Here is a 23,446-nt window from a genome sequence, read left to right on the forward strand (position 1 = left end):
CATTTTTAAAACAGAGAAGCTTGGATTGAATCAGAGGTAAAATTTAGATGTCCTTTAGTTGGCTTTACACTTAACCAAAAGGGAATTCATGAAGCAGCAATGTTAGTTAAGTATTTCTACACAATTGACTACTTTTAGAACATTAGACTAAGTTTTAAAAGGTGCAATTAAACTATGTATCTGAAAAATATGTGTGTAGTATATAATACTTTATTAAGAGTTTTTTTGTTTCATGAAATGACATGTAAGGGAGACAGTATATTTAACTTAATGTTTATAATTAGATATCTGTTTCAGCTGAGACCAAATTAAAGAAATAACATTACAAGCATATTTTATTATATTTTTATGTTGAATTTATTTCTTAATAGATCAGTCTTATAGACCAAGTACTAGATTTAAATATCTTTTAGAACCCATTTAATTACTGTAATGATATATATAATAATGCTCAAACTAAGTATTCATTGAATTAATAAATTGAATATGTAAATTAATAGTAAGCAAATAATATCATTACATAGATTTTTAGATGCATAAATATAAGGTATATGTACATATAAGCAGAATTTTTATAATTTTCATTGTGAAAGCCAAAAATATACCATATATATCACTCAAACTATCTTAATGGGTTATATGCTATATATTTTGCTGCAATTAGATATAATTAGTTCTATTATGAGGTAGTTAGGAATATGGACTGTAGATTGAAATAGGCCTGGTTTAAAACCTTTAGGGGGTGACTTTGGTCAGTTCATCCATTCATATGCCTTGTTCATAAAATAGTGTTGACAACTTAAATAAATATATTAAAAATGTTTAGCACATTATATTGTACACTACAATAGAGCCCTAATAAGCAATAGTTCTTAGTAGCACTAAGAACTAGTATAAATGTTAGTAAAACTTTATAGTTTAAGCTTTTTTTAAATTTTACTTTTACCTCATTTAATCCTTAGATTCTGTCTGAGGTAGATAGGATGGTATTAATAGAGACATTCTGCAGACAGAAACTGAAGCTCATTGAAGTGATTTTTTTTATGATTATGTAATTAATTGGGGTAGATTAGTACCAAGTTTTACAGATTATAGTTCATTCATCCTCCTATTGGATATCATACTCTCTCTTCTGCTAATCCAGAAGCTCAATATTCCACAGCATCTTTTATGTTAGACTAATATCTCTCCATATAAAATTCAGTTTGAATGTTTATTAATCATCTATTTCAGTTGCTATTAATATAATTCACTAGCAATAATCATATTACTGATTAAAATGTTATGTCACAAGCCATATTTATGTTAAACAAGTATTTTTCACCTCATATTTGATATATGACACAAGTCATATATTGACTTGCTTAATAATGAATTCAGAGGCCTTTAAATAAATCATCTTAGATAATTTGATGCCCAGAGAAAAACAGAAAATTGGACTCCAACCTCCTTCTAACCCCAAATCAGTTTTAGTGCAATTAGTAGCATTTATGTAAACCATAAAACTAGAAAAATTTTGATTATAAAAAATATAATGTTTACTTTGAGAAGGGGTCCCTTAAACAAGACTCAGAATATGTTTACCCAGTTAAAAATCTGTATTCAAAAGGCACTTTAGAAAAAGAAAAGAGGCAAGACACAGATGAAAGACACTCAGTACAAACTACTGACAAAGAAGAAAATTTTGAATATGTAATGATTTTCTGCATATCAATGAGAAAAATTGAAAAATTTGAAAGAAAAAAATAGGTAGGTGATTTTTATAGGCACTGTATAAATTGTCTAGAACATAATCAATAATCAGAAATGTCAGTTAAAATGACAAAGAGGTGCTACTGTACACATCAGGTTGGCAAAAATGAAAAAAATGTAATACTAAGATTTATTGATGATAGGGAACTCCTTTACACTTCTGGATAGAGTGTAAATTGGAAAAGACTTTGCCTCATCTAATAAAGTTGGAAGTATACATCTAAAACCTAGAGAAACTTGTGTATGTATGTATAAGAAAATACATCCAAAATATTTATGGCAGTACTGTTTATAATAGTTAAAAACAGAACACCCCAAGGGGTCATAAAAATAGCATGACTAAAGGCACTGTGGTATGTTCTTTCATTGTAATTCTTATAGAATAGAAATACATAATGCTACATAAAACAAAACAGCTGTATTCCCAATACTGTGTTGAGTAAATGAAACAAATTATAATACACATAGTGTGATTCTAATCATAAGTAGATCACAGTAGAGAAAACTAAATTATATTGGTTAGAGTTACATTAATTGTAGGGGACTGGTTTGTTTCAGTCTGGCAAATGTGACCCAGCTCTTTATGGAGAACCTACAGAAGCAAAGTGGTGGGCAGGAGCCAGACTTCCAAACAGCGTTTTCCCATGGGAATCAAGCTTAGAAAATGCATACTGACAGTTATGGCTTGATTTTGCTAAAACTCCATCACCCTGGTCTAAAACAACAAATGTGTATTGTCTATCTTCAAGGTAATTTCCAAAGCCTATGCGAATTCACCCAAGGACAGAGCTAATCAGCTCATCGCTATTCCTCTCTACATATTATTTTCATTTCCTTGGTTGTACCTAAAATGTAGACAACAATATTCTATATAATAGATAATAAATCTGATAATACAGCTTTCTCTGAAGTAAGACCCAAGAACAACAATAAAAGCCTGTCTAGGCAAGGTTCGGGGCACTCTCCTCTTGAGGGAGTGGCCATGCCGTTCCCTTTGTCTCCACAGGATTGCTGTCTCCTGTGCATTTATTTTCTTTTTCAGCCACAACAGGCAGACTCTGCTGGCTGGAGTCTGCCACAATTAATAATTGATGAAATTAAAAAGCAAGGAAATACTTATCATAAAAGTCAGAATAATAAATGTGATTAAATAATTAGTAATAGCAAGAAAAAATAAAAAAAAATAGGCTTGGAGAGCAAAATTATTAAGTTACCTCTTGTTTGGGTATCTATTTTGATAATTTAGTTCATTTCAAGTCAACATGTATTTAAAATTCTGTGCTCAGAATAGAATTAGATGATGGATATATAGAGATAAATTCTCAATTAACTTGAAAACTGGAAAAGATAGAGAATGAAGAAAGAGTGAAAGATAATCTTTCAGGGCAAAAGATCTTATAAGAAGTGCAAAAAATACATGTTTATGGGAGGAAAGCATTAGGATGACCAATGGAAACTTACTAATCCATGACCTGTAGTCATATACAGTTTTACTCAACAAATACTTCTTAAACTTCTGTTCTGAAGGATTTGGATTAGGAAAACAAAAAACAGTTAAGATGCAGACAGTAGGCATGTCTGAAACACTTTGGATTATCAATTTAATGAGGGGTTTGGTGGTGGCTTGATGTGTTGCAGAGGTGGTCGCAAGGATGATGTTCCTCCAGTTTTTTCTGCACCTCACAGGAAGCGGGGACCACTGATAGGGACAGAATAATTGGTGAAGCAGCAGATTTGGCTGAGGAGTATGAAGGAGGAGGCAGAGTTGTGGAAAAGATAGAAAGCTTTAGTGGGATGCCTGCAAAAATTGAAAAGTATAGACATCTGTTTTGTTATGGCATATTTGTGTCTGGAGATTTTATAAGAGGAACAATCTAGAAATATACATAGAGGGATCATCGACATAGAAATGCTATCAAATATGTAAAAATACATACAATCATAGAGGGAAAGAGTGTAGAGTATGTCATTAGAAGACCCAAGGGTCAATATTTCTGAACAAAAGAGATGGAGAGAGAGATAGAAAATGAGGATTGCATCTTCACTGAAGAGGAGAGTGTTTCACGAAGGGGAGGCTAAAAGTAGTTACCTAAAGACTTTTTTGATGATTTTATATTTAAAAGTTGCCTAAATCATGAGTGGGACTCTGAATAGTTGATGCGATAGTAGATATATTTTCCTAGAGAGGAAACACTGAAAAGAGGAAGTAGGAAACCACATGACCTGTCTCACAGGTATTTGAGCTTGAATTTTGGGTGGATATTATTGAAATAAGAGAGAGGCATTTGTCCTATACACATGCAGGTAGGAAATCAGTAACAAGATTTGTATTTTGTATGTTTAACTATATTTATATTTTTTTCCTCCACTTTTGTAACAACATGACTAAGAAAGAAGTTAGAAATTAAAGCAGAAAGTTGTAATAAGAGATTAAAAATTTCTGATAATGCAATATTACGCTGTATCTCTATCATTTCAAGACAGAGTGTGATGAATTCAGAACTCAGATATTTTAAAGGATAAATTACTTGAGTGAAAAGTAATGATTGAATAATTTATTATTCTCTATTTTTCTGAATTAATTCTTGTTCAGTGATGGGGGTTTCCTCTTAGTTTCACAATGTATTTGAATAGTTTTCAAAATCTTGCTCTCTCTCTTCTCCTTCTGGCACCCCCATGATGAAAAAGTTGTTACACTTGAAGTTGTCAAGAGGCTCCTTATATTGTTCACATTTTTTTTTTTAGATTCTTTTCTCTTTTTGCTTCTCTGATTGGGTGTTTTGTTGCTTCCTTACATTCCAAATTGCTGATTTAATTCTTGGTTTCATCTACTCAAGCGTTGATTCCCTGTAAATTATCCTTCATTTCAGTTACTGTATCCTTCATTTCTGACTGGTTCTTTTTTATGGTTTTTCATGTCCTTTTTTATGCTGTTGAGGTTCTCACTAAATTCATTGAGCATCCTTATAATCAGTGTTTTGAACTCTGCATCTGGTAGATTACTTGTCTCCCTTTTGTTCAGCTATTTTTCTAAAGTGGTCTTTTTTTCTTTTATTTAGGACACGTTCTTTTGTCTCCTTATTTGGAAACCTCATTGTGTTTGTTTCTATGTACTTGGTAGAGCTGCTATATCTCCTGGATTGGTAGAGTAGCCTTATGTAGTAGATGTCCTATAGGGTCTTGTGGCACAGGCCCCCTGTTCACCCAAGTTGGGCACTCCAGGTGCACCATCCAATATGTGGACTGTGTACATCTTCCTGTTGTAGGTGAGCCTTGATTGTTGCTATCATATGAATGGGAGGGATTTACCACCAGGTCAATCAGCTGCAAGGACTGGTTGTTACTACTGACCATCATGGAGGACCAGCTGTGCAACAGTCCACCCCACAGAGCAGGACATACTTCAGTAAAGCTTTGGACCCAATGAGTTGTTCCCTTGAGTATGCCACTTGAGAGGGTTGGGTGCTGTCTAGATGTTGTCTGAAGCTATCTACTGTATGCACTGTCTCTGGACCCTCCTGGGAAGTTCAGGCCAAGGTCAGCTGCCCGTTTTCTACCTGGGGACACCTGGCATGAGCTTCAAAGCAATCTTTGGATTGCTGCTTTTTGTACTGGCTCGTAGGTGCCCAAGCAAGGCAAGCAGTAACCAAAGCTGGTTACTGCTAGTGTCAGTCCTAGGAACACTTAACAAGAGGTATGGGGCAGTCTGAGGCCAGATGCTGCTTGTTTGAAAGATTTTAGAAAAATCTGAAGCATGAGCCAAGACAGCATTCATATCAAAAAGCTACTGGAAATAGTTCGGGTAGAACCACAAGCTGGGTGTGGTGGGATCTAAGGGATCACTAGGGTATGACAAACCATATGAGTCAGATTGATGGAGTTTCAGATATAATACTTGCCTGCCAGCTCTGTGAGAGTTGGGGGGGGGTGTTTCAGGAAAGGGACAAAGGCTCCTGCCAGCACTTTTTTCTGGCAGAAAGCTGCACCTTCGGGTGTTACCCTATGCCAGGTATTTCAGTTCTTCCTCACATGTCCCTGGTGCTTTTTGAGCTGCTGCTCCAGCACTGAAGATCAGAGGGAGTTGGAGTAAGTCCATGTATAGGCCCTTTAAGATTAGTGCCTGGGACTCCAGAAGCCCTCCATCTCACTCAGCCATAACCCCCTCTAGTTTTTACAGCCAGAAGTTATGGCAGCACTTCTCTTCCTGGCACTGGAATACTTGTCTGGGGGCCTGGTGTGGGCTGAGACTCCCCTCTCCCGATTTTTTAAAAATATTTTATTTATTTATTTTTAGAGAGGGAATAGAGGGAGAAAGAGAGAGAAAGAGAAACATCAATGTGCAGTTGCTGGGGGTCATGGCCTGCAACCCAGGCATGTACCCTGACTGGGAATCGAACCTGTGACACTTTGGTTTGCAGCCCGCACTCAATCCACTGAGCTACGCCAGCCAGGCTTCTCTCCTGACTTTTATGTGCTTCATGTGGGTGTGTGACCAGCCCCTTCTGCATTCCCACTCCTCCCACTAGTCTTCATGTAGCTTCTTTAATTCCCTAACTGTAGGAATTCCATTCAGCTGACTTTTTGGTGGTTCTGAATGATGGCTGTTCCATAGGTTAGTTGCAATTTGATTTAGTTGTGGAAAGATACAAATACCTCATTTACCAATGCCACCATCTTGACCTGAAGCCCTCTACTTCCCTTTTAGGACCAGCATAGCTACCAATAAAGAAAATAGGTTCTTTCTTACAACATTCATTTTACCTGTTCCTGATACATTTGTCAAATTTTCCTTCACAAAAGCTGATTCCTGGTACTATGGCAAAAAGCATGGGAAGCTCCATCCATTTCCCACTTATAAGTAGGAAACACATTTAACTTCACAAGTTTTATGAGGCTTTGCTAGTTAGGTAAGCTATAGAAAAATTGTATTTGCTATAAGCCAAAGATTCACTTGTTCTAGTGAGTAAAATCTCCTATTCTTATCACTTTGCATTGTATTATAGAATTATTGGAGAATTTTTTTTTTAATCAAGGTATGGGAGAAAGGACATGAAGAAATTGGTGGGATCTAAATTATCTTGCATTATGGAATAGAGCATATAGTTTAGATGAGACAAATCAGGGTGGGATAATAACTAATATATTTACATTTGATCTCAAGTCTTCTAATCTTTAATCACTATTGAATAAGACAGATTTTGTTTTAATTCTATGTTTTTTCAGTCTGATAGCAATGATGCTAAAACTTTTCCTCTAAATCTGTAGCTTACTGATTATAAATATATTCATGTGTTGCCTGGTGATTCTCAAATTTGGCTTTGCCGGAGAAAGATTTGTGCTCTCTCTTCAGCCTTTGCAATCCAAATTTTGAAGCTGCAACCTCAGAATTCTTATTCACGAGATCTGGTAAGGAGCCAGATTTACAGGTAATTTTGAGAACAGTACATTTTGAGAGCTACACTTTGATCATGTCATTTTTTTTCATGAATAATTCCTGGGTGGTCAGATTTATAAAATGCTAATGGAGTAGCATAGCCCTCCCAAGTCATTCTGGAAAGTATTTAAAACATGGTCTCTTTTTGTACCTAAGTGAGGGGCATGTCAGCATCCAGAAGCCACCTCCTACCCTAGTCATCAATTTAAATGTGTTAAATATACCCTATTTCTTTCTTAATATGAATATTATCTATACCATTTGTGCAATATTATTCGCTTAGAAATGTGGTTGTTACTTAAAGCACAAAAGGTGTATCCAGACTTAAGGGTTTTCTGACTTGCAAAGTTATGTCTCTCTGAATGTATAGGAGGTATATGTGCTGAACCTATATGTAGCAAGACAGAACCTAAGTTCTCAGCTCAGTCTATTTATCCACAAAGCTCAATATATTTTTATGCTTTTAAATGTATGAGTGTAATTATCTCAGTTATATCAACCTCACTTTCTATTACATAATGATAAAATATCAAGAAATTGCATTAATGCAACTTGCTACACATCACATACATACAGGATGACAGTTTATGTTTCCTATTTGCCCATAAGACTTCCTGGACTCATTCATTGTTATATATTTCACCTAAGAGTAATGAAATAAAGATTAAAAAAGAAACATGAATAACAAAACAAAAATGTGAATATTGCTTGATTTCTGAAAATTCATGTCTATGTTTTCAAATAACATTTTTAAATTATTTCCATTGGGTTTTGGGAGGATTTAAAGAGACTCAATTAGTAGCATCTCTTTGCCACCACAAAAGTGGCTGAGCTAATCTCCAAAGTAAACACAAAGAGTTAAAACTGTGAAGATACAAATATCAATTCATAAATTTTTATTCATAAAATTGACATTGGAAAGTCTTGATTTTATCTCTGCACAAGTGGAGTGATAATATTGAATCCTAGAGTAAGTCATAGTTATCCACCCAGTACTAAGCAAAACTGGAAACTACAGACTTTTCCTAGAGGGGAGTCTGCTCCTGTCGTGAAAGCACAAAGCAGAACACATGTACACTGTGTGTAAAAGAGGGAAAAATGAGCCAGACTACAAATTTCAAATTTACTCTTCTGAATTTACTAATCAGGCTATGTCACTCCTCCATTTTTAGGGAGGAATGAGTTAAAGACAGAGAGGAGCAGGGGACTGTATCCAATTGAAAAACAAGCAAACAAAAAAAGAACACATTAGGAATAAGAAAAATTTCCTCCCTTACAGTACCCTAGATATGTGTTCTTACAATGATCTGTGTATAATAATGAACTCTGTAGTCAACCAGACTGGGGAGATGAGTAGTTCATCAGGATATGGTCTGGAACCTTTGTTCAACAAATTAGTTTTCTCTAATAAGAATTCTTAATAGGTCAGAAGAGAATATTAATTATATCATTCTGTACTCAAGTTTAAAATTTTACTTTATATTCTACTTCCCAACAAAAGTATGTCCAACCACATCATCCCAGAGAACCTATCAGAAATTCTTCAGTGAAATTAAGTTTTAACTGGACATTTTAATAATAAAATGCTAAAATAGAGATGTCCCAAATTTGAGAATAATTCTCTTTTCTATTATCATATCTCAGGTAAGTAAAAATTCAAATAGTATACCTCATGGCAAATAATATTTCTAAGGTATTAAATTCCCAGAAAATTAAATCCAAAATCAAAGTATTATGATCATGTAAATAAAACATCCAAGGAATATTGTTTATTCATTTTCTAAATTCTTTTCAGTCTCTGCTACAAGCATTACTGCTGTCTGAATTCTGTGGGGATCTACTCAATAGTTCTACTCTCTGCTGTTTTATAGCATACTGAATATAATTTTTTTTCAAAATTCTAATGTGCTATTATTTTAATATCAAGTGTTTACTTCTTTTTAAGGATTTTTTCCTTTGTACCTTAAATATACATTTACTCAACATTCCACTTCCAACAAGTTGCACTATAACCTACTTAAATATCCATAGAAAACATCTGTTTCTTTTCTATAATTTACTTACTTTCTACATACATTCACTAACAAATACCTGTGACTCTACTCACTCCCAACATCTAGTCAAAAACTAATTCTTGTTCCTCTAGTTACTCCCTTTTAATCACTAATTTAAATTCACCTACTTCTAAAATCACCAGACTTCTCAAAGCCTGAATCTTAATTCAGACTATAATTATTTTTCATTTGATTACTCTAAGAGAAAACCTTCTTTTTAGAAAACAAAGTGTTCTCACCTCTACCCAAGGCATCATTCGTCACCTGGGTTATATAAAATCCTCTTACCTCTCAAGAACTTTGATCCTACAGTATCCCCTTCCTCTGCTTCATCAGGTATTTTCCATTCCTCCAATAAAATGTTATAATCTTTTCAAACTCATTGAACTATTAATTTCCTTGATCTGCAGTACAACAGAACATCTCAGCACTGTCAAGCTGTTGAGCTTCTCCTCACATTCTCTCCTGAGATTACCCCAGTAATATTCTTACCCCCAGCATTTGGGTAACTGCTCAAGTCACTGTCATCCCTTCCCTCTCTATTGCCAAATCCAAAGTAATTTCTTAGTTATTACTCAGTCCCCACTTTCAGCAGCATCTGTCATACTTGCTTGTTCTCTCCTTCATGAAAAATTTTGTTCATTTGATCACCCATACTATCTCAAGATTTTTTTTTTGCTGCCTTACTTGTTCTTTCTTAGTTCATTTCCAACTGCTCTCCCTCTTCCAAACCACTGCAATTTCAATAGTGCCAGGGCTCAGTTTTCAGACTTGCTCTTTTGCTTTCTCTATTCCCTGTCATTCTCAGTGATCTTATCTAGTATCTGGACTTCAAACAAATTATCTAAGGATGACTTCTATATTATATGTTCAACTCTTGGTATCTTGCATTAACTTCAAGTATGTATTGGCTGCCTATCTCATTTTCAACTGGACATATAGTAGGCATCTCTAACTTAACATTTCTGAAAAATAAACCCTGTTTCTATTCTTCCCATATCCTTAAGTATCTTCAGCACCCTTACCTCAGTAAAAAGCATGGGCATTCACACAGCTGTCAATACCAAAACTCTTTTGGCTGCCTTGTTTTATATCCGAAATCTTAGAATCTGCCTAGTCCTTCTTAACTTCTAATTCACCACACTGTTTCAAATCACAATTGTGTGTTATCTGCTGCTAATGGATCTTCCATTCTTGTATTTTTAGTCAAACAATATACTTTTATACTTTTATTTTGAAATAATTATAGATTCACAAGAAGTTAGTGATATAGTAGGGAAAGGTCCCGTGTATCTTTTACCCAGTTTCCCCCATTGGTTATATCTGACATTGCTATAATATAACAGCAAAGCCAAAAAGTTGATATTGGTAAATCACACATGAATAGTTTTATGTCATGTTATCCTCTGTGTAGATTCATATAACCACAAGAACAATCATGATACAGAACAAGAGTTAATTTTAAAACTGGAAATGATCATGTCATTTTTCTCTTCAAAATTCTATAAAAGCTTCTGTTGTACCCTTCCCTAGACTCTCTCTATCTTCTTACCCTTCTGCTCTTTTTCCTTTCATTTATATTATTTTGCCTTATATTATACTTCTTTTTTAAGGTAGGCCTGTCATGTTCAACACAATATAAGCTCCAAGAGGACTGGTTCATTGTTTGCCTTGTTGATATTTACCGTCATTTAGAAGACTGCCTAGCACAAAGAAAAGATCCATTAAATTCTCAAAATATTCGAGCCTGTTTTTATATAAGAGCTAGAGTACTTTATCTAAATAGTACATTTGGCTACATAATACATTTTGCTTCAAAATTATTTTGTGGATCCACAGTATCCTTGAAATAAAGTTAAATAAAGCTATAGCTCCTTAGTGAGATACACAGAACTTCCTACAGTTCAATCCCAAGTTACTTCATTGTATTACTTGTAGTCACTTCTATCTTATATGCTCTACTCCTGCTACTGTGAGCCATCTTCTATTCCAAGAATATGCCTCATTTTCTTTCATGGGCTGCTATCTGTATCATTTTCTTTGCAAGGGACACACCTCTAACTATCTACATTTCTAATATTTTTTAGGACCCAGCTTAGGTATGAACTCAGAAGATTGAATTAAGTTTTTTCTCATGTGCTTCAACAGCAATCTATATCTCTATTGACCTATTTATTACACAATATAAAAAGTGTGTGCTGAATCAGATAGGGTACAATCACAAATAGCAGAAACTCACTTACCTAGTTTAGAAAGAAATAATTTAAAACAGACTATTAGATACTTAGAAAATTAAGCATAAAAACTTCAAGCAGACTATACTTTCAGATCCCTGCCTTGCCTGCTACAACCTTTCTGCTGCAATTTCACCCCCTACTCAATCTGGACCCAAATTCAGTGTTTGTAAACCTGCATCTCATTGGAACCCTTCATTTACATCCAAATCCCTAGCTTCATGATAGACTAGGAACTGTATCTATGGTTTTCTAGTCTCTTTTGTACAGGAAGACACATTAGAAGGAAACTGAAATAGATGTGGAAAATTCAATCCTCTGTATATTTTACCTGTTTTCTTTTCTATTTTCTCATTAGATGGTAAATGCCATGACTATTTCTTTCCTTATTGTTTTATAAAAACATATATACTTGAGCATAATATATCCTTACTAGATAACAGAAATGTAATTAGTCTGGGTTTTTGTTCACTTCATGTCAGTACAAGATCCTGTACTCAAAATTCATTAAGTCACAGAGATTAGCAATTAAAAATTATGTTTAATATTTCATAGCAGAGCTGTCACAAGATATAACAGAAAAAAGCCAGTATTTTACAATAATCACTGGCTATCTGGCCAAGTGTCTTAAGTCTTATCTGATTCCAGTTAACTAAACCTGGAGCTCAGGATGCCACTGTAGAAGTGGTGGAGTGGAAAAGTCAATTATTGTAACTTCACTTCCAGTATCCATTTTGCTGTAGTTATTTCTCAGCTTGCCAGATAATTATTTTCAGAACCCAATGAGACCACTTTATCTTGATAATTCTCCTGGAGTCTCTCTGCTCAGTCATTAAAATCCTCAGAGTTCTTGAATGCAGCACAGAGCTTCAAATAATATTTGGACAACTTAAAGCCATCAGTCCACTTTTGTCAGGATTCTTTTGGGTACAAGTGAAAAAAACCATTGCAAACTAACTGAAGTAAGAAAGATCAAACAACAAAAAAGTAGCAGTATTTCTGTGTAAGGCATTATTGTGCTGAAAATATTTTTTCAGGATATTTCCTTTTATTCACTCACTTTTTTCTTTTTACTTTATCTGATATATATATCTAATATATATATGACATGTTTCCTTTCATGTCAGCTCTTTATCAACTGGCAGCAATATTGGAAATAAATAGTTTCTCTGTGCTAGTCTGAAAGGTTTTGAGAATTAAATATCATTGATCCCACTTCCCTACTTTGGTCATTCACTATAGTCACAGTAAAATATTCTGATTGGTGATCTTTGGATAATATAAGCTGTCCCATGTGTTAAGAGCTATGAATGGAGTAAACCTTATCAAATCCTAGTGATCTTTTTTGAGAGATTAGGGTAGTGTTATTTCTCATTAGAAAAATAAGTTTCATTTACTAGAGCAAAAGGAAATATATATTGAATAGCTGAGAAAAAACAAATCAGTAGTGCATGTCACCCCTCTCCCAGCTTTAAAGCATTGAACTGGATGTCTTTGTGTGGCCTTCCAGATTCACTCTCTAGAATACAACAAAGTCTTCAACAAAGACTTTGTTGAAGTCTGAGAACTTCAACAAAGATATAGAAAATATAAGAAAGTGCTATACAGAAGTCAGAGATCTGAAGAATATAGTAACTGAACTGAAAAAAAAAAACATGCTAGAGAAATTCAACAACAGACTAAATAATGCAGAAGAAAATCAGTAAACTAAAAGAAAGGATGTTAGAAATCATCTATCAGAGCAGCAAAAACCCCCCCAAAAATAATAAAATGAAGAAAGAAACTCCTACCTTTTGTGAAAGCATAGATGGAACTGGAGAATATTATCCTAAGTGAAATAAGCCAGTGGGTGAAAGAAAAATACCACATGATCTACTTATAAGCGGAATATAATGAAAAAAATGGAACATCAGGCATGGAAATGCCAAATGCCTATGGAACAGACTGGAAATGACCAGAGGGATGGGAGAAGGGGGACAATTGTGGAAAGAAGAGGAAGGGATGAGACAAAGAACATGTATGAATGACCCACGGACATGGACAACAGTGTGGGAATTTGTGGGAGTGGGGATGGGTGGGGATGGGTCAAGGAGAGTAAAGGAAAAAATTGGGACAACTGTAATAGAATAATAATATAAATGGTTTAAAAACACCATGAATATAAAATAAAATGTAAAATCCTAATGTAAATCCAATTTCCTTTGTAGATGAAAATAAGTTACAAAATGTTCAGTTATAGCAAAACCATTCAGTAACAATATATAATAAGTATATTTTGCTTCACACACAAAAAAAGTGAAGACAGTTTAAGGGACCTATGGGACAAATCAAGTGGAGTAATATCCACATTATAGTGGGTCCAGAAGAAGCAAAAATGAAAGAGGCAGAAAAATTATTTGATGAAATAATGTCTGAAACGTTCTAAAACCTGGCAAAAGTAGACATCCAGATCCAGGAAGCCCAGACAGTTCCAAATAAGAGGAATGCAAAGAAACCCTCACCAAGTAAAAGGTAGTAAAAATAACTATAATTATAATACCTAAGGAATACATAAGATAAAAAGATGTAAGAGAGGACATCAAAAATAAAAAATGGTAGGGAGAGTCAAAATTCAGAACCTTAGAATGTGTTCAAACTTATGTTGTTAGCACCTTAAAATAGACTGATTCTACATATATATATATATTTTACATATTTATGAATATATATTATATATATTTATATACATATATTAACCTCATAGTAACCACTAAAACCCATAATGGAAACACAAAAAGTAAAGAGAAGGGAATCTAAGAGAAAGGAATCTACAAGGTAAGGAGAAAGTGATCAAAACACAAAAGAAGAGTACAAGGACAGAAAAAAGGAAGAAAGAGGAACTATAAAACAACCCGCAATCAATTCACAAAATCGCCATAAGTGTATAACTATAAGTAATTACTTGTAATTTAAATGGACTAAATTCTCCAATAAAAGAACATAAAGTGGCTGAATGCGTTAAAAAAGATTATCAATTTTTATGCTACCTACAACAGACTCATTTAAGATATAAGATTACACAGAGATTGTAAAAGGATGATAAAGGATATTACAAAAAGATGAAAACCAAAACAAAACTGGCATAGCTATATTTACATTAGACAATATAGACTTTAAAACAAAATGCAATAAGAGATAAAAAAGGCATTACATATGATAAAGTGGTCAATCCAACAAGAAGAAATAACATTTGTCAATATTTATGCACCCAACATAAAAGCACCTAAATATCTAAAACAAATATTAACAGACCTAAGGGAAGAAATAGCAACAAAATAATAATAAGAGACCTCAATATTTTATTTATATCAATGTATAGATCATCCAGTCAATGTGAAATCATCAGCCCTAATGACACATTAGAGCAGATAAACTTTACAGATGCGCGTGTGTGTGTGTGGCACTGTCATAAAGAAACAGAACATACAGTCTTCTCATGTGTATTTGGAACATTCTCCAGGATAGGTTGTATGTTATGCCACAAAACAAGTGTTAATAAATGAAAGAAGGTTCAAATAATATTAATCATTACTGCAATGGCATGAAACTAGAATTCAATTACTAGAAGAAAATGGGAAAATTCACAAGTGTGTGGAGTTTAAACAACATGTTACTAAGCAATCAATGGATCAAAGAAGAATTTAAAGGAGAGATAAAAAAAATACCTGAGAAAAATGAAAACGGAAATACAATATACCCAAACTTATGGGATGCAGCAAGAGCAGCTCTTAAAGCAAAGTTTATTGCAATATATGCCTACATCAAGAAGAAAAATTTCAAATAAACAACCTAACTTTATACCTCAAAGAACTAGAATAAAGAACAAAGAATGCTCAAAGTTAGTAGAATTTAGGAAATAATACTAAAGTAGAAATAATGAAATAGACCCACTCTTCATCTTTATTTCTTCCTGTCCCCAAGTCTTGTGTGAACAGTTATCAGTGGGATGCCTGATGTTAAGCACTTCTTCATATGTCTATAGGTCATATGTATTACCTCCTTGGAAATGTGTCTATTCAGGTCCTTTCTCCACTTTTGATTGGATTGTCTTCCAGGTGTTGAGTCATGTAATTTCTTTATATATAATATTTTGGAAAATGAACTCTTGTCCAATATATTGTTGGCAAACATGTTCTTCCATACATTAGGTTCTCTTTTCATTTTGAAGATGGTTTCTTTAGCCATACAGAAACTTTTTTTTAATTTGATGTGCTCCCATTTGTTTACTTTTTTCCTTTGCTTCCCTTACCCTAGAAGATAAATAGGCAAAAATATTGCTAATGCTCAACATCATTAGCCATCAGAGAGATGCAAATTAAAACCACAATGAAATATCACCTCACACCTGCAAAAATGGCTATCAGCAATAAATCTACAAACAAAAAGTGTTGGAGAGAATATGGAGAAAAGGAAACTCCCCTGCAATGTTGGTGGGAATACAGACTGGTGCAGCCACTGTGGAAAACAAGATGGACTTTCCTCAAAAAATTAAAAATGGAATTGCCTTTTGACCCAGTGATTCCACTGCTGGGATTATATCCTAAGAATCCTGAAATACCAAATCAAAAGAATATATGCACCCCTATGTTCATAGCAGCACTGTTTACAATAGTTAAGATTTAGAAACAGCCTAAGTGTCCATTAGTTGGTGACTGGATAAAAAAAAAATAGACAAACCATGGTACATTTACACAACGGGATAGTATGCAGCAGAGAGAAAGAAGGAGATCCCACCTTTTGCAACAGCATGAATGGAACTGGAGACTATTATGTTAGTGAAATAAGCCAGTTGGTAAAAGACAAATATATACAATATCACTTATAAGTGGAATCTAATGAACAAAATAAACTAATGAGCAAAATAGAACCAGAGGCATAGAAACATGGAACAGACTAGCTGCTGTATAAGGAGAGGGAAGAAGTGGGAACTGGATGAAAGAAGGTGAAAGGATTAGTCAAAGAACATATATGAAGGACCCATGGACATGGACAATAATGTGGGGATTGACTGTGGAAGTGGGGGGCAGGCTGGATGGAGAGGGGCAAAAGGAGAAAAATTGGGACAAGTGAAATAGAATAAACAACAAAATATTTAAATTAAAAAGAAAAAGAAATTCCCTAAGAGGCATTACAATTAGGGAAGAAATCAAGATTGGAAAAGTTATGTCCCTAAGTCTCACCCTATGGAGTTGCTTTGGAACGTAAAGATCCTCAATCTTCATAAAATAACTCTTTCCAATTTTTTTCTCACTTCATTCATCATTAGAACTTAGAGTATGATTCCATATAAATTTTTGAAATGTTTGTTCTATATCTGTAAAATATGTCATTGGTATTTTAATAGGGATTGTGTTGAATCTGTAAATTGCATTAGGCAGTATGGACATTTTGATAATGTTTATTCTTCAAATTCATGAACATGGTATATGCTCCCATTTATTTGTGTCTTCCTTAATTTTTTTCCTCAGTGTTGTGTAGTTTTCTGAGTAAAGCTGAATGGCCATGGCAATTTTGAAAATGAAGAAAAAAGTAGGAAGGATCATAATACTTGATATACAACTATATTACAAGGCCACAGTAATCAAAAGAGACTGGCATTGCCATAAGAACAGATACATAGATCAATGGAATAGAATAGAGCCCAGAAATAAACCCAAGTCTCTATGGTCAATTAATATTTGACAAAGGGAGCAGAAACATAAAATGGAGTAAAAATAGTCACTTCAACAAATGGTGTTGGGAGATCTGGAGAGCTACATGCAAAAACAAAAAACAAAAACCAAAAAAATGAAACTTGACCACTAACTCATATCATACACAAAAATAAACTCAAGGTAAATAAAAACCTTAAATATAAGTTGCAACACCATAAAAGTCCTAGAGGAGAACATAGGCAGGAAAATCAGATATTCCATGCAGCAATATTTTCACCAATATGTCCTCTAGAGCAAAGGACATAAAGGAAAGCATAAACAAATAGGACTTCATCAAAATAAAAAAAAACTTCTTTATGGCTAAATAAAACATCATCAAAATGAAAAGGGAACAAACCATGAGAGAAAACATGTTTGCAAATGATACCTTGGACAAGGGTTTGATTTCTAAAATATATAAAGTGGAACTCACAGTCCACTGTGGAACTTCTAGTCCAGGAAGACAAACAATCCAATTAAGAAATGGGCAAAAGACCTGAACAGACACTTCTCCAAGGAGGACATACAGAGAGCCCAGAAACATATGTAAGGATGCTCAGCAACACTAGCCATCAGGGAGATGCAAATTAAAATGACAATGAGATACCACTTCACACCTATCAGAATGGCCATCATAACCATACCAACAAACAATAAGTGCTGATGAGGTTGTGGAAGAAAGGGAACCCTAGTACACTGTTGGTGGGAATGCAGACTGGTGCAGCCACTGTGGAAAACAGTATGGAATTTCCTCAGAAAACCAGAAGTGAAAACTGCCTTTTGATCCGGTGATACCACTGCTGGGATTATTCCCTAAGAACCCTGAACTACCAATTCAAAAGAACCTATGCACCCCAATGCTCATAGCAGCACAATTGACAATAGCCAAGTGTTGGAAGCAACCTAAATGACCATCTGTAAATGAGTGGATCAAATAACTATGGTACATTTACACAATGGAATACTACGCAGCAGAAAGTAAGAAGGAGCTCTCACCCTTTGTGACAGCATAGGTGGAACTGGAGAACATTATACTAAGTTAAATAAGCCAGATGGTGAAAAACATATATCTTATGGTTTCACCTATAAGCAGAACCTGATCAACAGAACAAACAAGCAAAATATAAACAGAGACATTGAAATAAAGAACAGACTAAGGTAACCAGAGGGGAGTGGGGAGAGGGATAGTGGGGAAAATAGAGAAAGGGTCAGCAAGGAACATATATAAAGGACCCATGGACAAAGCCAAAGTGGGTAGGATGGAGGGTGGGAGGCAGGAATGAGTGAGGCAGGGAGGAAATGGAGGGGGGAAAATGGAGACAACTCTACTTGAAAAACAATAAAAAGAAAAAAAGAACTTTCAGTATGTATGTCACTTTAGTGTTCCAAGAAGTATATACCAATATTGAACTAGGAATTGACTGCCTAGGGAAAATCCCTATGAAGGATAAGTACAATAGATAGGGTGAGCTCAGAATATCATGCAGATCTGACAACTGTGCATGAAGGGGAAGAAAAAAATGAGTAGAGGTAGGTTCTCAGACTGCAGCACAAATCAAAAAATTGTTCTATCAGTTTGATGGGGAGTCTCCTAGCCAATGTTCCCTGTTAATGAACTTCTGTACCTTATAGGCTTAGGCCAGTATTAGTACACCTATCTTACTCAGATGTTTGCTGGGAACAATAAAAAAGAATGGTGGCCTTGGGGCAAAAATATGTGGTGGTGTGTCTAATAGTATGGAAGCTGGAGTTGTCATCAGCACATGCTTCCTACAATAGTTGCTCTTGAAGGAGATCCAAAAGGGGCATTTCCACAAATGTCACAAGATTGTAATATTCCCAATGTTACTACACTTCACTGTGTTTTGTGGATTTACTGCACCCTGTTCACATCTTTGTAATATATAGTAGTTCTATTAATTTGAAGGTACCGTTTGTTTTCTACAGAGAACCTAACTGTGTCTGATACATATATCAGACAGTTTAGCTTTTTTTTTTTTTCCAAAAGGAACTGTCTAGTTGAATGGCTCCTTCAGCTTAATAGAAAAACATTGGAAAAATAAACAGTAATAATTTCAGAAATCATTATTAAGCAATTCAATGAAGCTTTTAAAGCTGTTATCCACTTTAATAAAAGCACAATGAAAATATATATTAATAAGACACATACTAAAGGAAGAATATTAATGTTGTAAAGCAATCTCAGTAACAATTAGTTGTTGAAAACTAATTAGACCATTTTAAATGATTATTTTGAGTTAATGGATTTCATGCAAAATCAAAACCCCTGTTATTAGTGTGATGCAACACTCTGAGGAAAAACACTGCAATATTTATGAACATAAAAGGAAAGGTGGGACCAAAAGAATGACAACTGGGTACATGACAGTGGCATAGGTATAAATCTAAATATTAGGCTTTGATTTTTGGAGAGAATAGTAAAGGCATTATCTCAAAGGAATTTATTCATCCTTTGAAACGAATTTGTACTGAGTGGCTACCACATGGCAGAAAATGTCTGGAGACCTGGCTAACACCTGTCTCAAATACACACACACACCAACAGGTTTTATGAAGTTTATGTTCTAGTGAAAAGAAAATTTGAAAGTAAATAACCTTGTAATCTCAATACATGTGTCATTTCTAAGCTATCTGATACCTTAGAAAACAGTCATCTAATTTAATCATGGCATTATATAAATGAACAAAATAAAATCTTTTAAATGGAGAGGTAAAACTAGAACTTTAATCTTCTAAACCTGAGATCAGGAGAGAATGTACAAACTAAACCAAAAGAATCTGAATGCTTTGTACAGGTTTTGAGCTTCAACTCCCCCAACTTCATGACAAATACCAATTTGTGACACAAATGTGCTCTCTATTTCAAATTGCCTACAATTGTCATTGCATTTTTTCCTTCTGTGCTATGGAAATAGTATTTTTAAGCCACTTATGAGCCTTGAGCCCACCTTCAAATGCTTTCCCTGAACTTTTATATATAATTCTTCCAAAGTTTATTTTATTCTTTGTCTCTCCTACTTTTCACTCTCTTTATGTCAGCTCATCTATGACACAGTATCACATATGTTTCTAAAATGCTTACTAATATTCCAGTAAATTAACTAGATATAATTGAGTACAGTGTACAAGGATTCTCAAACACAAGATAAATGGTCAATATCCTGTCATTTTTCTGTGTCAAAAGAAAGGCAATGCCATATTAACTCATCACCTAACAAATTATCCTTCACTAAGCTGCCCTTTATTATAGTTTTTTATTGAGAATCATTAACAAAAATAACTATATGAAAATGTATTCTGTGTTTTCTTTATAAAGGTGATAAGAACCATTATCTATTTTGTAGCTCAAATATTGTGTATTAGGTTCCATGTGAAAAATTGCTAAAAAGTATGAGTTCAGTTTGTCTCTAAAGAGAAAATTGTGTCTTTTCCACTTTCTGAAAACTGCTATGCAATTTCTGGTGATTTATTTTTTATTTTGGTTGCTCAGATTCTAATCCTATATTTCATTATAGCAATAATGTTAATCACATTGTTTCACATTTTGGCCATAGTACATTTGTATCTTAGTAAATGCAGAGACTGGGGGCTTTTGGCTGGAAATAAAAATGTGTCTGGGCTTCTAGAATAAATCCTTAATATAAGATTATCTCTCCATCTATTTGATGAAATGGGATGGATAGATAATAAATAAATTGAGAGATATTTTTATTTAGGATGCAGTTTAACAAAAGCAAATAATGTGAATGAAAAGATAATATATCTGGCCATCATGGTTTCAGAAATTCAAGATGTAAAATGTGCCCACTTGTACTACCCCAAAACCTGTGAGGAAGTCAGGGCATTTAAGGCTAAACAGCCAAGCAGGACCCAGGACTGCAGCACAGCCTGGTGCTAATTTGGACCCATAACTGCTAATTGGAGGATGTTTCAGATTTTTCCTCAAAGCCTTGGCCTTTTGGGGGAGAGTATCAAAAAGTGTTCTAGAAAAATTAGCCATTTCAGGGTAGTATGTGTGGTACCAGACTGCCAAAGGAAACCTCTTGATAAATGAACCAGTTTATAAAAAGAAACAAAGCTGACAACCCTACTAGTTTATACAGAGCCTTTCTCATGGGTGTTCTTGCCGAGAACAAAGCTACGGTCATAGCTACTTTCCGGAAACAAGCACTGCAGGCTAACATTTCCCTAACTTACTAGTATTTTTTCTTCCCATTTTTTTAAATCCTCACCAGAGCACATGCTTATTGATTTCGGAGAGGGGTCGGGGAGTGAGAGAGGGAGAGAAGCATCGATGTGAGAGACAAACATTGGTTGCTTATCATACATGCCAAGACTGGGACTGAACCCGCAACCTAGGCACCTGTCCTGACCTGGTATGGAACCCATTGTCTTCTAGTTTATGGGCGGTGCTCCAACCAATATCTCATTTCCCCACCTACCAGTGCCTGACAACCACCAATCTAGTTACATGAAATTTGTTTTTACGAACCCATCTCTTTTAAATTTTACATTTAAGTGGGATTATACAGTATTTGTCCCTCTGTGACTCATTTTACTTAGCATAATGCCCTTAAGGTTTCTCTGTGTGGTCATAAATAGCAGTATTTCTTTCTTTTTATGGCTGAATTATATTTTACTTACACACACACCTCACATCTTCTTTATCCATTCCTCCATCAATGAACATGTAGTCTTTGGGGGAAATTCACATGCCATTTACTTGTATTTCTTGGGCAAATATGGAGGAAGATATTTATGACCTCTGTCCCCTCTTGGAAGTCTCACTTCTTGCTGACTCATTCTGCTGGCCTCTTTGAAGATGCCATATTTTGAACACTTCTGTGTTCTGTGATTCTCATTTCAAACAAGCTCAGCCCCTGAACTTTGATGTGGGTGCCTTTTGGCAGTTCCCCTGACTGGAACTTTCCCTGCGAACTGCCTCAGGTTCTTCAGTTTGCTGAAGAAGTACTTCCAACTTCTTTTCTTGAGAAGGATGCCAACACCCAGACTCACATGATTTCAGAATATTTCTTTATCTTTTAGAACTTCCCATCCTCGTGCTACATTCTTTAGCCACTTCCAACACTAAGCAGGTGCAGCTTCAGCCACTGGGTGGCGTTAAGATGTGTGTCTTATTGCCAGGTGAACGTCTAGGACTATCAGCGATTCCCACAGGGTATCCTCTAACATGCAGCTCCTTGCCGAGCTGGTTTTGGAGATCAGTGTTAACCATTTACAGCCCAGATCCATGCCCTGTGTATGCTTATCTTTTTCCCGAGCCTGAGTAGCCTCTTCTGTAGCCTCTTCCACTTTTATTTGAGCCCTGATTAATCCCACCATAACTCTATCCAATAATTAAGGCCCCATGGACTCTTGTGAGCACTAGGGCTGGGAGTCCTTCCTGGAACTTTTAATACCTTTTTTTTTAAGGGGGAGAGAGAGAGAGAGAGAAAGAGAGAGAGAAAGAGAGACATCAATGTGTGGTTGCTGGGGGTTATGGCCTGCAACTTAGGCATGTGCCCTGACTGGGAATCGAACCTGTGACACTGGTTTGCAGCCTGAGCTCAATCCACTGAGCTACGCCAGCCAGGGCTAATACATTTTTAAAAACAAATTGTGGATTATGCACTTCAGGTCCACCTTGTTTTCATATACTTCTGAAATTATAATAATGTATCCTTGCAAAGCATGTTCTGCTCTATACCTTTATGCCAAATATCAACTTTAATAGCTCCTACTCACTTCCCAGCTTAGTCAGCATGCTGTTGCTATGTCAGAAGCCCTTAACTGGGCATATATTTTTATAAAACATACTGTAAGTTTCTCCCTAAATATTTTAACTTAACTTACATAAAGATGTACTACATATTTCACTCCGCATCTATTTTTTTATTTGAGAATGTTTTCAATATCTATCCATAATTGTATGTTTTCAATTTATTGTATATATTCACACTATTTCTATTATGTATTTACAATTTGCATTATACAACCCTTTGTTTCCTAACATTGTTTATTTGCATTTTTCATTTGTTGAAAAAATCTTACTAGAGTTTTGTGTACTTAATTAGTTTTTCCCAAGAATGAACTTTAAACTTGTTGATCCTTTGTTGTATAAGTAATTTCATATTTGATTAATTTATCTTATTATTTTTAATTTCTTCTAATTTTGGGGGGTCTTATTTTTAATAGTATAAATTCTTAATTAGGACATTT

Source organism: Phyllostomus discolor, chromosome 6 (assembly GCF_004126475.2).
Source record: "Phyllostomus discolor isolate MPI-MPIP mPhyDis1 chromosome 6, mPhyDis1.pri.v3, whole genome shotgun sequence".
Taxonomy (NCBI): Eukaryota; Metazoa; Chordata; class Mammalia; order Chiroptera; family Phyllostomidae; genus Phyllostomus; species Phyllostomus discolor.